The sequence below is a fragment of the Chaetodon auriga genome, chromosome 11, assembly GCF_051107435.1.
Source record: "Chaetodon auriga isolate fChaAug3 chromosome 11, fChaAug3.hap1, whole genome shotgun sequence".
Lineage (NCBI taxonomy): Eukaryota > Metazoa > Chordata > Actinopteri > Chaetodontiformes > Chaetodontidae > Chaetodon > Chaetodon auriga.
In genome coordinates this window covers 994418-1007835 of record NC_135084.1, presented here as the reverse complement: position 1 = coordinate 1007835, position 13418 = coordinate 994418, and the positions used below count along the sequence as shown (strand labels likewise).

The 13418-nt window shown below is 42.2% G+C and overlaps 1 protein-coding gene across 3 annotated transcripts in view; it reads right to left on the bottom strand.

The window, feature by feature from the left end:
• piezo1 (piezo type mechanosensitive ion channel component 1 (Er blood group)) overlaps window positions 1-13418 on the bottom strand; it is a 209035-nt gene that overhangs the window by 194334 nt on the left and 1283 nt on the right. The window lies entirely within an intron of this gene.

Below are 13418 nucleotides of genomic sequence, written 5' to 3'. Positions count from 1 at the left end.
GGCAGAAGAAGAACCGGATGAAAGGTAAAACGGGGTAACAACCCGGCAGCCTAAGCCTTTACCTGTAGGTGGTCTTAATGTTTTGGACTGTAAAAGTTCTGGCTCGGCAAGGAGGGACTGAGGACGTGGAGCATCGTGACCTGGCCATCAGAGCAACACTAGAAGTTTAATCAGGTAGACTCAAACATTAGTTATTCTTAGAGGCAGGTTTTAATTAAGACCATAGTTTTAATTATGGCAATACTCACACACACAAAATGAAGGAACTCTGCAATTCAAACCATGCATAATTTTCAGAAACCCCTATTATGTATTATACTATAAAATTAGAAAACTGCCAGTATACTAAGTGTTCCATCTCTAGTTGTCATATCTCGATTACGTCAGTACTTCTCATTGAGGCGGAGTGGGATGATCGTTTGAAGCTGGGACATCCACTGTCTCTCCCTGCGCTGGTGCTGCTGTCTTGACCAGGTATGTATACATATTCTCTGTGTCTCTGATTCTGGAAATGGTTGTTAAGCACGGTAAGTTTATTGGCTTTGCATAGATGATAAGTATGTTGGTACATACGCACTGTTACCCGTTTCACCTATATAAATTTTATTATAGGTTTTATACTGGATGGCATAAATAACATTACTGGTGTTTTTGTTAAATCTCCCCCAGATTGGACGACCCCTGTTTGTCAATACATTCTCCAAATAATGAGTTTGAATGAATTTCGGTTTTGATGATAATTTTCTTTGCATTATAATTGCGGTGTGAACCGAGATGTCTTTTAAGTTCTTATTGTGTCTATATACTGTGATCAAAATCTGCCAGAGAGTGATGCCATAAACCAAATAGGTCATCCAAATATCTTAGATAAAGCAATGGAAGTTTGTCGCACTTTTTAAACACCATTAGCTCCCAATTTGCCATATAATACTTGAAGACAAAATTTACCATTAAACTCAAAGTCATTTCTTCTCAGCATCAGATTCAGGGGGTCCAAGATGAAACTATCCAGCCTGGAGGAATCAGGATTAGCTAAGACGGCCTAGTTTTAAGTTTATTGACAAAATTGTAGCTGTCTTTAATATAGCTGGGATGTAGTTGAGATAGTGGATTTAAATAGAAATCTATGTACTGCATAATGTAGTAAGTTTCAGAACCACAGTCACTAACGATGGGGCGACCGCTGGGAATGACATCGGGGACCGGCCATGATATTGGATTTTTATGAATTTTGGGAAGCAAATAGAATAAACGGGGGTGTGGAGAGTCAAGACCCAGAAGGTAAGTTTTCTGTTTTCTATCAATGTAACCGTCCTCATATAATTTTGCCACTTTGTTTCTAACCATTTTTTTGTGTGACGTTTTGGAGTAAATTTTGTAGAAGTTTGTAGTAGGGATGTATATCTCCACCACTGAGGCCGATTCGATACGCAGCCACTGATAGGATACATTAACAATACACTGAAGCCTCTGTCGATGCGATGCGATGCGATGCGATGCGATCCTGTTCACAATACGATACGATTCAAAAATGATTTGAAAACGATAGGACTTGCTTACAAAGAGATTCGGTTCGATATGATGTGATCCATTTCGATACAGTTAGTTGTGGTACGAGAGTGTGCCCATATCAGATTTCAGCACAACTCTGCTTTACTCTCTGTATCAATTTGAGAGATGCATGTAATATTTGGTTTGTTTTTACTGAGCAAACCAATATATCCTATTTTTAAAAAAGACATAATTCCGTATATATAGACAGAGCATTACATTTTATTTATAATAAGCAATCCTTACTCCGAATTATGTTCTCTGTCTCTACAATTTTACAAAACGTAAACGTAAAACTTCACAGTTTAACAGTTTCAGAAAGCACAGTATTAACAACATGCATAGTGCAAATAATATGACCTGATTGCATGCGTTTTGTCCAGTTTACCATCGCGCTTGAAAAACCCGAAATATTGCCACACATTTGATTTATTTGTCTTTTCCAGTGCACTGAATATCTCCTCGCTGCTAACGTTGTTCTCATTTCCCTCTATGTTGTGAACAACCCTTGCGTCGGTGAAGGTGGAGCAATGGTGCATTCAGGTTGCCTCGGAAAACACGGCAGGGCAGAGAATAGTACTAGAACGTGAAGTAATCGATTTAACCATGGAATTTACAGATGCAGACAGGCTAGAAGAGATGCACCGTAAATTCACCCATAAATTATATCCAATGTACCTTGAATCTACCGGTGCAGACGCATTGCAAACGTTTGTATCGGATCACCGATATGAATCAGTGAATCTTGTCATCCCTAGTTTGTAGTAATTGCTGTTGCTAAATTGTCTATTTGCTTCCCATAAATAATTCTTAAAATCCTGAATGCAAATTTGTCCTCCTTTGTCCACACTTCTTATGATTATATCTGGGTTATTTTTTAAGTTTCTAAGGGCTATTGTTTCTTCCGGCCGATGTTACAACTTTTTTATTGTTTAAATTTAAAATCCTGAAAAGCCGTAATATCTTTTTGAATCAGCCACTGTATTGGGAGAGACACTGCTTCCTCATCAGGTTCCCAGGACGATGGGGTTATAAACAGGACTTGTTCCTGAGAATTACTCAACCCAAAATAAACTAATAATTTAAGATGGTGGTGATATAAATGTAAGTCCCTGTGTGTGGCACGTTCGGTGTCAGAATGAAAGTTAGTCCTTTCTCACGCAGGTAACTCTCAGCTCTGTCTAATTTGATGCCAGATTTAAAACATTTGACCAAGGGGGAGGTAGTCCTTTCTCAAGAAGGTTAGGTCAGCACTGGTTTTGGTTAAGGTTAGGGTAACTCTCCAGGAAATAAATGCCAGTCTATGTAATGTCCCCTTAAGTTATTTATACCCGGTTTTGTGTGTGTGTGTGTGTGTGTGTGTGTGTGTGTGTGTGTGTGTGTGTGAGAGAGAGAGAGAGAGAGAGATAGAGAGACTGAGTGAGAGAGTTTAAGTGAGTTCCTCAGAAGTGAGTGAGAGTGTGAAGAGAGAGTAGGTTAGGTGTGGAAACTTCTGTAATCAGAGAGCAGACGCAGTCACATTCCTCTCTACCAGTCTGTCTGTCTGCAAGGTGATGTGTTTTATACTGTTCCAGGACTATTTAACCAGCACTGGTTGAAGGACCACTAAAATCAGTGTGATAAAAATCAAATACTTTTAGTCATTTAGTCGTAACAATGACTAAATATTAGCCTATTCTGTATTCATCTCATCAACATGTTTCAAAAAACTTGTCACTGCCACTTATTTAAATGGAAAGATTTTGATAAGAATTAGTCTAGATGAGCTAAGAAATACCTAAATAAGCATAATAACAAATGTGTTTGTTATGTGTTTTTTGCCATTACCTAAAATTATACTTACTACACATGAATACAGCCAAGTGTGTACAATGTGTAACACAAGTTTGTGTAGGATTGTAATGTGGTCACAATTAAAGGGTAGGTTCAGATTTTAATACAGTACTCAACATGCCATGTACACTATATACAAGAGTTATTAGTCACTGTCTTCAGTCGTCCTTTGTTTCCATACTGGCTAAGAAGACATACCAATCCACAGATCTCGTTCAAAGCTAATATGAGACAAGCAGTCTGAGTTAGACATATCAAGTGGGGATCTTCCTGCTCAGAGAAGGCACATGTGCAGAAAACTCCATGTATCTTTGCTGTGTTGTAGGCAAGTTGTGTCCCGATATATTTGTTTCCTTACTGTAACTACAACCCAATTTGAGCCATAATCAAACAGTTATCTCTGTAATGCTAAACCATTAACATTAACAAGAGAAAGCAGACTACAACACACCAGGACAAAAGTCTAGCAATAAACACAACTACATGCGTAAATACAAAGATGAAGATAACCACTCAACTTGGCTGACTGAGTGCTACGTTTTTACAAGGAATAGGGGGGCTACTTGCAGTGACCAGTAGTTCTTTCAGTGTACATGCAGGACGAGAGTATTGTAATAAGGCAAACTGGAAAAAATGTGAATTATCACTTCAGTGATGTTTCTGTTGAGTACATTAGTTCTATCCCTCTCATTTTCCTAATTCTCTGCCTGATGTTTAGGATGTCTGATGATGTGCTGTGTTTGTGTTTTTTGAGCTTTACAAGCTTCAAGCTGCAAAAGGCTACCCAGTGTGCCCTTAAATACAACTCTTAAAAACACCCTGAAGCTTCCGAAATCTTATTTATGATGAAGACATCAGCAATGCCCTGGCATGTTGAAATCAACTCTGAACTAACAGTCTGCTTGTAAAAATAACAGCAATCATGTCGGAGATTCAATCATATCCAACCACTGCTAAAGGCAGCAAATTTACATTCACCAATAATTCTGTAAGTTCTATCAATGTGTTTTATTCAATTTTATTTATTTGTTTATTTAAAAGGGACAATGCACATAAACTGACATTTTTGTTCATACTCAAAATGTAAATGTGCCAGAGTTAGCAAAAAAAAAAGCTAATTTTCGTCTGTAGTCCCTTGGCACAACACACCAGAGACAGGAAAAACACCTGAAGGCCTGCTGTGGACCTTAAAATTGAGAGCAGTGAAGCTTGCACTCTCACAACTTCTCTCAATGAGCTACATGTGGTGACGGTGCTGTCCAGTGCAGCTTTTTTTGGAATGGAACATTCTGCGTGTGTGTAGTTGAGTACATGCTGACCAGATTTCCTGTTTTTGTGGAAAGAATGGTCAGACATTTATAATTTTCACATATTCTCTCTCTCTCTCTCTCTCTCTCTCTCTCTCTCTCACACACACACACACACACACACACACACACTGTCTAATTATACAGTCTAGTGCTGTGGTGGTGCTGAAGGTAAGTTAAGGGTAGCTGATGTTAACATCATCGGTCCCCTGTTTGTACATGTTAACATTAAAGAACCAAATACACAGAATACCTGCATGTTAGATCTTGACATTTCCATGATCTGTTCAGTTGTCCAACCACCATCATTGTATATCTGGTTCCACTTGACTCATCAGGAGCCACTAGTAAGCAACCCCACAACTATGAAAAAACTTTCATGAATTATGTCCCTGGATCTGTCTTACCAAAGAAAAGTAGTTTCAATATAAATCTATGTGTGGGTGTCAAAATGCCTCTTACTAACTGTTGTTACATTGAGTTACACTGAGAACCACCTTCCTCTTTACCTTCACAAACACTCAACACAGCCACAACCTCCACAGTTATTCACTTTTGCCTGAAGATACAACACTTTCACTTTTCAATCTTTCTTAGGGGTCAATGTTGTTGCATTGAATGCTCATTCTGGGTTTAGGGTAATCTATTTGGTTATACTTTATTATATTATATTATATTATATTATATTATATTATATTATATTATATTATATTATATTATATTATATTATATTATACAGCGCTCAAAATTATACATAAGTGAATAATAATAATAATGCTTTCTCTAATGCTTTCAGTATTTAATAGATCCACCCACCTGCTTATTATGAAGGTTTCAACTCCCAAATCCACACAAGTATAAGCTTACCTGTTTCATTCATTTCATTTGAGCATTACAGCCAATCGCTCACCTAACACCTAGGACCAGGAGCTCATACTCCACCCTTCAGACAGTGACCTGTTCAAAGATCAGCAGACTTTCAAAGCGCATTCATGTGGTCTCAGCAAGCCATATTTCCAGATGCTTTCGGCCTTCAGCCTCCGACAACTCCAACGTTGTCAGTCCCTCGCCTACCAGAAACTCCACAGTAACATCCCCTCCTCAGCTCTAAATGACTCTCTAACCCGCTCGAGGTCCAGTCTCCCCAGTGACAGGTGAAAACACTGTGATGTTGATTTTTTTTTCTTTTTTATTATCTTCTACATCTCTCTCTTCCTCAATTGTTGCTGCCTCCATCAACTTACAAAAGCCACTTCAAGATACAATCTCAACGGGAGACACAGTAAAAGCCAACAGCAGACAAACAACATGATTAAAATTGATACAACATTGACACTACTCATCGATGATGCCTCTCGGTGATACACAGATCGATAACAATCCGACAAACATCCACAAAGGTTCAGACAATCCACTGCAGTTAAAGATGTGAGGTCCAAACAACATGTAATCCTTTTTTCCCCATTACAGCTTCCAGAAACACATGCAGAAGGGCGCTATCTTGCCTCCAGTTACTCTCTGGAGTCTCAGCCTGACAAATGACACCTCATTTGACCAATCACAATCTGGCACATGAAGCCTAGCAACCAGAGAAGCCAGTAACAGTCTGAGTTGAACAAAAGTCCTCCTTCTCTTCCCATGTGTAAAGATTGAGCTAATCACAGTCAATTTCAAGCATGACTGATGCTTTGAATAGCAATGAAATTCTAAATACACTGATATGCCCCTTCAGAGTGCCATTCACAGCTAACCTCAAATCAAGGATTTCAGGGATAACATCAACATTCTTCACAATTGCAAGTGCTAAATGTGTATATGACATTATGTACGCATGCAAGAAAACAATATAATATAGGTTCTTATCCTTGACTGAGCAGCGCAGCTCAGTGGTGAGAGGTTTTATACATACCACATTATCTTTGCATTCAAAGCCACGGGGCGACCACAGCATTTTCAACCAAGGTACTTACTGGAGAACACTAGATCATGAGGTCTACTGTTGTGTTTTGCAACTTACTCTGTGCTGAATCGTGACCTGTGCTAAACACCATCCCATCCAGCTACAGCTTGCACTCCAGTGTTTCCTCTACATTCATTTAGGAGTGGTGGGCCACCATACCTAAATCCTAGGCGCCGCTCCTTCAAATTTCTTTTTTTTTTCTTTTTTTTTTTACTGTCACAAATACACCACCGCCGCATGTCTCCACCTTCACAGCAGAGTCCGACGTTAATTACTAATGAGAGCGCGGCCTTGAAAGTGACATCACGTGAAGCACCCAGGCACCAGGTCAGAGAAGTGTCGTCTTGGAAAACAGGGCAGTGACTTACCGGAGAAAAGGTAGACTTATTATCTTAAGATAACTCATAATAGATTTTACAAGTTAAATAGACATTCACAAAATATTGATGGCCAGCTAACGTTACTAACATAACAAGTTAATTGGACCCGGTGCCAACTCAGTGTCGCTAACTTGAGTAAACTAACTGATAGCATTAAGCTAATATCTACACGCCATGATGTAACTGCTGACTCCTCTTCTGCTTACTGGCAGGTAATCCCTGACCACGTTATCAATTCTTGGCTGCTGGTCTCACCCTCCATTCCTCATGTACATCTGCTATAATCTGACAGACATTAGAAATGCCCATGAGCAGCTTCTCTCTTGAAGTTCCTTTGGGGGTTTTACTAAAATCCGAGAACATTCGAAGAGGCAGCTCCCCAACCCTGAGCCTCAACTCCCCCGATTCTATCCTGTCTCTACACTGGCAGCTCACACTGGTCAATCATCACACTCCATTCATCTTCCACCCCCCACTCCGTCATCTCTCTACCATCATCCCTCCATCCCTCACTCCTCATCCCTTCATCCCTTGACCCTCATTCCTCCTCCCCTTCCTCCCTCAACCCTCAACCCTCATCCCTTCATCCCTCCATCCATCAACCCTCGACCTTTATCCCCTCATCCCTAGACCCTAATCCCTTCATCCCATCATCCCTCCATCCCCTCATCCTTTCATCCCTTATCCCTCATCCTTTCATTCCTTTCTCCCCTCATCTGTTAAACCCTCCTTCCCTATGCCCTGCCTTCCCTTCATCCCTCGACCCTCATCCCAAAGTATTATCATTCATCAGCTATGCTCTCCTCCATCCATACTACACATTAAACCATTATAAATCTGTATCTTATCGGTGTGGTCTTTGTTAGTGAAAGTTTTTGGCAACCAATTTGGTTGAAGTCCTGATCTACACCTGTCCCTGGTTTAAACAAAAAAAAAAAAATCAAGGATGGCGCCACGTGAGTGGCAGCAAGTTGCAGCAGCTCTGTCTTCTGTTTTCCTCACTTGAGTGTTTTTTTGTATTTCTGTGTGTTTTTATCTTGTGTTCTTTCTTGTTTTCTAAAACCCCTATGGATATGCGCAAGTAGGGGTTCCAGGGGTTTGTAATTTTTGCGTTCTTTTTTCTGTTATTTTTTGGACTTTTTGAGTCTGCCTTGGGAGACCCTTTCAGCCATGGCTCTATTGTCTACACACAGGACCAGCTGTTAGCCCTCAGACACACTGGACTGCTCCACACTGGGAAACCAGAGATTCCAGCAGAGATAAGGAATAAATGGAGAGGTTGGAGAGGGGGTCTCAAGCACCAGGAGAGAAGACGGAGATATAAACCATGTTTGCCGGCCGTTATCATGGGAAACGTCCGCTCTCTCTCCAACAAGATGGACGAAAAATCGGTGCTAGTAAGGCTGCAGAGGGAGTACAGGGAGATTAGTCTTATGTGTTTTTCGGAGACATGGCTGAACCAGGACACACCGGACTCTGTTGTCTCCTTAGATGGATTTACCCTTGTCCGTGCGGACCAGAAAGTGGCAAAGAGCGGGAAGAAGAAAGGTGTGTGCGTTTCTTAACAACAGATGGTGTAACCCTGGCCACATCGCTGTTAAGGAGAAGCTATGTAGCAGGGACATTGAGCGTCTTGCAGTCAGTGTTCTCACATGTTATTGTGCTGACTGTGTACATCCCCCCGTCGGCTGATGCTGATACTGCCTGTGAGCGCATAAACAGCACATTGTCTACGCTGCAGACAAGACACCCACAGGCCCTCTTTCTCATCTCTGGGGACTTCAATCATGCCTCTTTCTCTGCCACTCTCCCCAACTTCACACAGTATGTAAACTGCCACACAAGGGACAATAAAACCCTGGACCTTCTGTATGCTAATGTCAGGGACGCATACACCTCCACCCCCCTCCCCCCTGTTGGTCGCTCTGATCACAACCTCGTCCATCTGCAGCCAGAATACATATCGGTGCTGAAAAGACAGTCTCCACAGAGGAAGGCTGTGAAGACCTGGACTGAGGAGGCATGTGAGCAACTGAGGGACTGTTTCAACACCACTGACTGGGATATACTGTGCAGCTCTCATGGGGAGGACATTGACAGTCTGACTCACTGCATCACTGACTATAACAACTTCTGTGTGGAAAACACTGTGCCATCCAAGAGAGTACGGTGTTTTCCCAACAACAAGCCCTGGGTGACCGCTGAACTGAAGGTTCTGCTAAATGAGAAGAAGAGGGCCTTCATCTCAGGGGACAAGGAGGAGCTGCGGAGAGTACAGCGTGAGCTGAAGTATAACATCAGGAGGTGTAAGAAAATCTACAGAGAGAAACTGGAGCAGCGCCTGGAGAAGAACAATGTGTGGAGATGTCTGAAACATATCTCAGGCCATGGCAAAAATGGGGATGGACAAGCCACAACTGGAGATCAGGCCTGGGCAAACTTGTTTTTTAATAGATTTGACTCTGCCCCCACTCCAGCCCCCTCTCACTGGGGCCCCACTTCTTCACACCTCTCCAGGCCAGTCATCTCCCCTCAGCTGCAGTCCTTAACACCTCAGCTCCCCTCAGACCACGCTGCTCCAACCCCTGTTGTCATCAAGGACCCCCCACAACCACCACCAGCTCTGGACTACCCCCCACAGTCACCCCCCTCCCCCCTCTCCATCACTATGGACCAGGTGAGGAGTGAGCTCAGGAAGATAAAGGCCAGGAAAGCCACAGGCCCAGACGTCATAAGCTCCAGGGTGCTCAGGGAGTGTGCAGACCAGCTCAGTCAGGTGGTTAGTTCATGTTCAACCTGACCCTCAGTCCGGAGAGAGTCCCAGCCCTGTGGAAGACCTCCTGCGTGGTGCCGGTTCCAAAAACAGCCCATCCCAGGGAACCAAGCCACTACAGACCTGTCGCCCTAACCTCCCACCTCATGAAGACCATGGAGAGGATCGTCCTCAGCCACCTCCGTGCCCAGTTGAGCTCTGTGCTGGACCTGCTGCAGTTCGCATATCGACCTAGCATCGGGGTGGACGACACCATCACCTACCTGCTACACCGGGCCCTGTCTCACCTGGAGTCCCCCAGGAGCACTGTGAGAGTCATGTTTTTTGACTTCTCCAGTGCTTTCAACACCATCCAGCCTTCAATGCTGCGGGGGAAAATGGAGGCGGCTGGTGTGGACCAACACCTGGCTGCATGGACCATCGACTACCTCACTGACAGACCACAGTATGTGAGGCTACACAGCTGTGTGTCAGATGTGGTAGTCAGCAGCATAGGGGCCCCCCAGGGAATGGTGCTGTCACCGTTCCTTTTTGCCCTCTACACCTCGGACTTCATGTACAACTCTACCCTCTGTCATCTGCAGAAATTCTCTGATGACAGTGCCATTGTTGGCTGTGTGTCGGAGGAGAATGAGCAGGAGTACAGGGGGGTCATCACGGAATTCGTGGACTGGTGTCAGCAGAACCACCTGATCCTAAACAGCAGCAAGACCAAGGAGATGATTATTGATTTCTGAAGGAAACCTTCCCCTCACACACCGGTGAACATCCAGGGCTCGGACATTGACATGGTGGACTCATTTAAGTACCTGGATGTTCACCTCAACAATACTCTGGACTGGACAGACAATACTAATGCCCAGGAAGGGCCAGAGTCATCTACACCTACTGAGGAGACTAAGGTCCTTTGGTGTGTGCAGGACTCTACTCCGGACTTTCTATGAGACTGTGGTGGCCTGTGCAGTGTTTTATGCCATAGTGTGCTGGGGAGCGGGCAGCACGGACAGAGACAGGAAGAGACTGAATAAACTGGTTAAGAGAGCCAGCTCTGTCCTGGGCTGCCTACTGGACTCCATTGAGGAGGTGGCGGACAGAAGGATGTTAGCCAAGCTGACATCCATCATGGACAACTCCTCCCACCCCCTGCACCAAACTGTGAGGATCTTGAGCAGCTCCTTCAGCACAAGACTTTTACATCCCCAGTGCAGGAAGGAGCACTGCCACAGGTCATTCCTGCCCACAGCCATCAGACTGTATAACAGTGCACAATAACATCAACTCAAATGCAAGTTGAACTGATCACATCTCACATTTTTCCTGTTTTCATGTGCAATCGTCATTTTTAAATGAGTAGTACGTTTAAGTAAATAAGTGTGTACGTATTGTATATATTGTAAATTACCATAGGGTATATAACCCTTGTGCAATATTTTTCTTGTCTTCTTGTCCTCTGATTTCTTATTCTCTGTGTTGTTGCTGCTGTAACATGTGAATTTCCCCCCATTGTGCGATAAATAAAGTCTATCTTATCTTTTCTTATCTTATCTTATAACATCTACATTTCACCGAAAGTCACTTTTGTGGGAGCAGACACTGTCCAGAACTCTCCAAACATACCAATGCTCTTAGTATGTTAGCTCAAACATGCAACAGTGTGTCTTCACCATTAAAACTGAGGCCAGCACTAAGGAAAATCTGACTTTGCTCTGTAAAGTGTCAAAAGCCCGAACTCTGCCACTGATGATCAGATCCACGCCATTCCCTCTGTTTGAACACAAAAAAAAAAACTTTCACTTAAACCATCTGCAGTCATCCCTCCTCCTCTCTGGCTAAATCACACAAAACCCACAGTTCACACACACTCTGAGTATCTCTCACTGAGCCATGAAGTTATAAGACTGCAATGGCACACACAGACATGCACGCATGCACACACACACGACACTCTCTCAAACAACGTTGTTTTTGTTTTTAATTTAATATTTGATATAAGGGATACAGATCCAGTTTTCTCCCTTCTGATACACAAACTAAGGCTATAAATACTAGAATACTTTTTTGTCTGTGGACCGAACAAATTAGAAACATTCATACACTTACATTCTGAAGCATGTGTACATTTTAACCAAGTTGCTCTACAAGCCTTCTGAAGTTGCGCTGTACAATTGTATAACCACACTGACTAAGAAACAGGATCAAATGTGGACTATTCATCTTTGACTGAGACCTGACTTGTTTCTTTGATGTTGTCAACACCAGCACAAATACCAACCCAGTGTATCATGTCAGTGCATCATTTCAATTGATAAGTCTGGGTTTGGGGCAGAAATAAACAAGCCATTACCACTGTGGCAGCATCTCACACACAAACCCACAAAATAACACTATATGTAAGGGGACTTACTTTTTAACTGCCAAGAATCCAGGAGATCCAGGAGATCCTATAAAACCTATTACATATTGAAGATATCATCATCAAAATTCCATTGAATTTACAGTCTAAACAACTCAGCTCAATGTATTCTCTATTCAGCTGCTCTAACAATAAACCTCAATTTAAGAAAAAATCTAAATCTAAAATCTGAAAACAAAATCTAAAAGCTTCTGAAATCAAATTTACTTTTAATCAAGCTCCATTAAATCTCCAGATTCTGTCTAAAATTACATTTACATTCCCAGACTGACAAAGGACCAGTTGGGGAGTGCTTCATACCAAGTTGGCTACTTCACACAAGTAACCCTCATCTGACAATCAATCCAATCAAAATCTCTGCCTCACTGTCAGTAAAAATGTGTCAGTTCCACTCTGCCATCACATCTTGGCATCTTTACTGGCATGTTTCACTTCCTTTGACTCATTACAAACTCATGTGAACTGTTGACAGTAACACTGCAAGTTCTAGCTTGTGACATCCTGCGAGAAGACACAGACATATGCTCTCTCTCTCTTTGCTTTCTCTCTCAATCACCCACACACATGTGTGTACTGACCAGGTATAACAAGCTTCTGTAGTAGAACCTTTTGGTTCATTTGTATTCAGGATTCCAGAAAGTGATTCATACAATATACAGATTATTCCAGAGTCCATATGTGAAAAACTGACAAAAAAAAAAAAACTGCAAATGAAATAGCTGCCAACTGAGGTCCTAGCTGCCAACACATACACACATCACACATCATATTCACTGAAAGTAAAAAGAATTGCTCAACACCACCTCCAACACTTCTTGATAATTACTGTTGAGTGTCTTGGCACTCACAACCATAGCAACCATTGCTTTTTAGCAAGAACTGTGTAAATAAACAACCCACCACTTCATGTTTACTTGTCTTTATGATGTTGCAGGGAAAGCTGACAAAAACCTGATTTTCAGACACTACAACAATCTTCTTTTCTTCCACAGAAATGATTCCACAGCTGGCAAAAAAAAAAAAAAAAAATTCCTTGACCACCACTACATCACTTTTCCTTTGTTATGTTTTGAGAAATCATGACCAAACTTCCAGTACAGTTCACCTTTAACTACATAATCTTTAAACTTTAAAACACTCCTTTTTTTTCCCACATCACACATTCATGCTGCCAGCTGTCCAACAATGCCTTGAAAGAGCC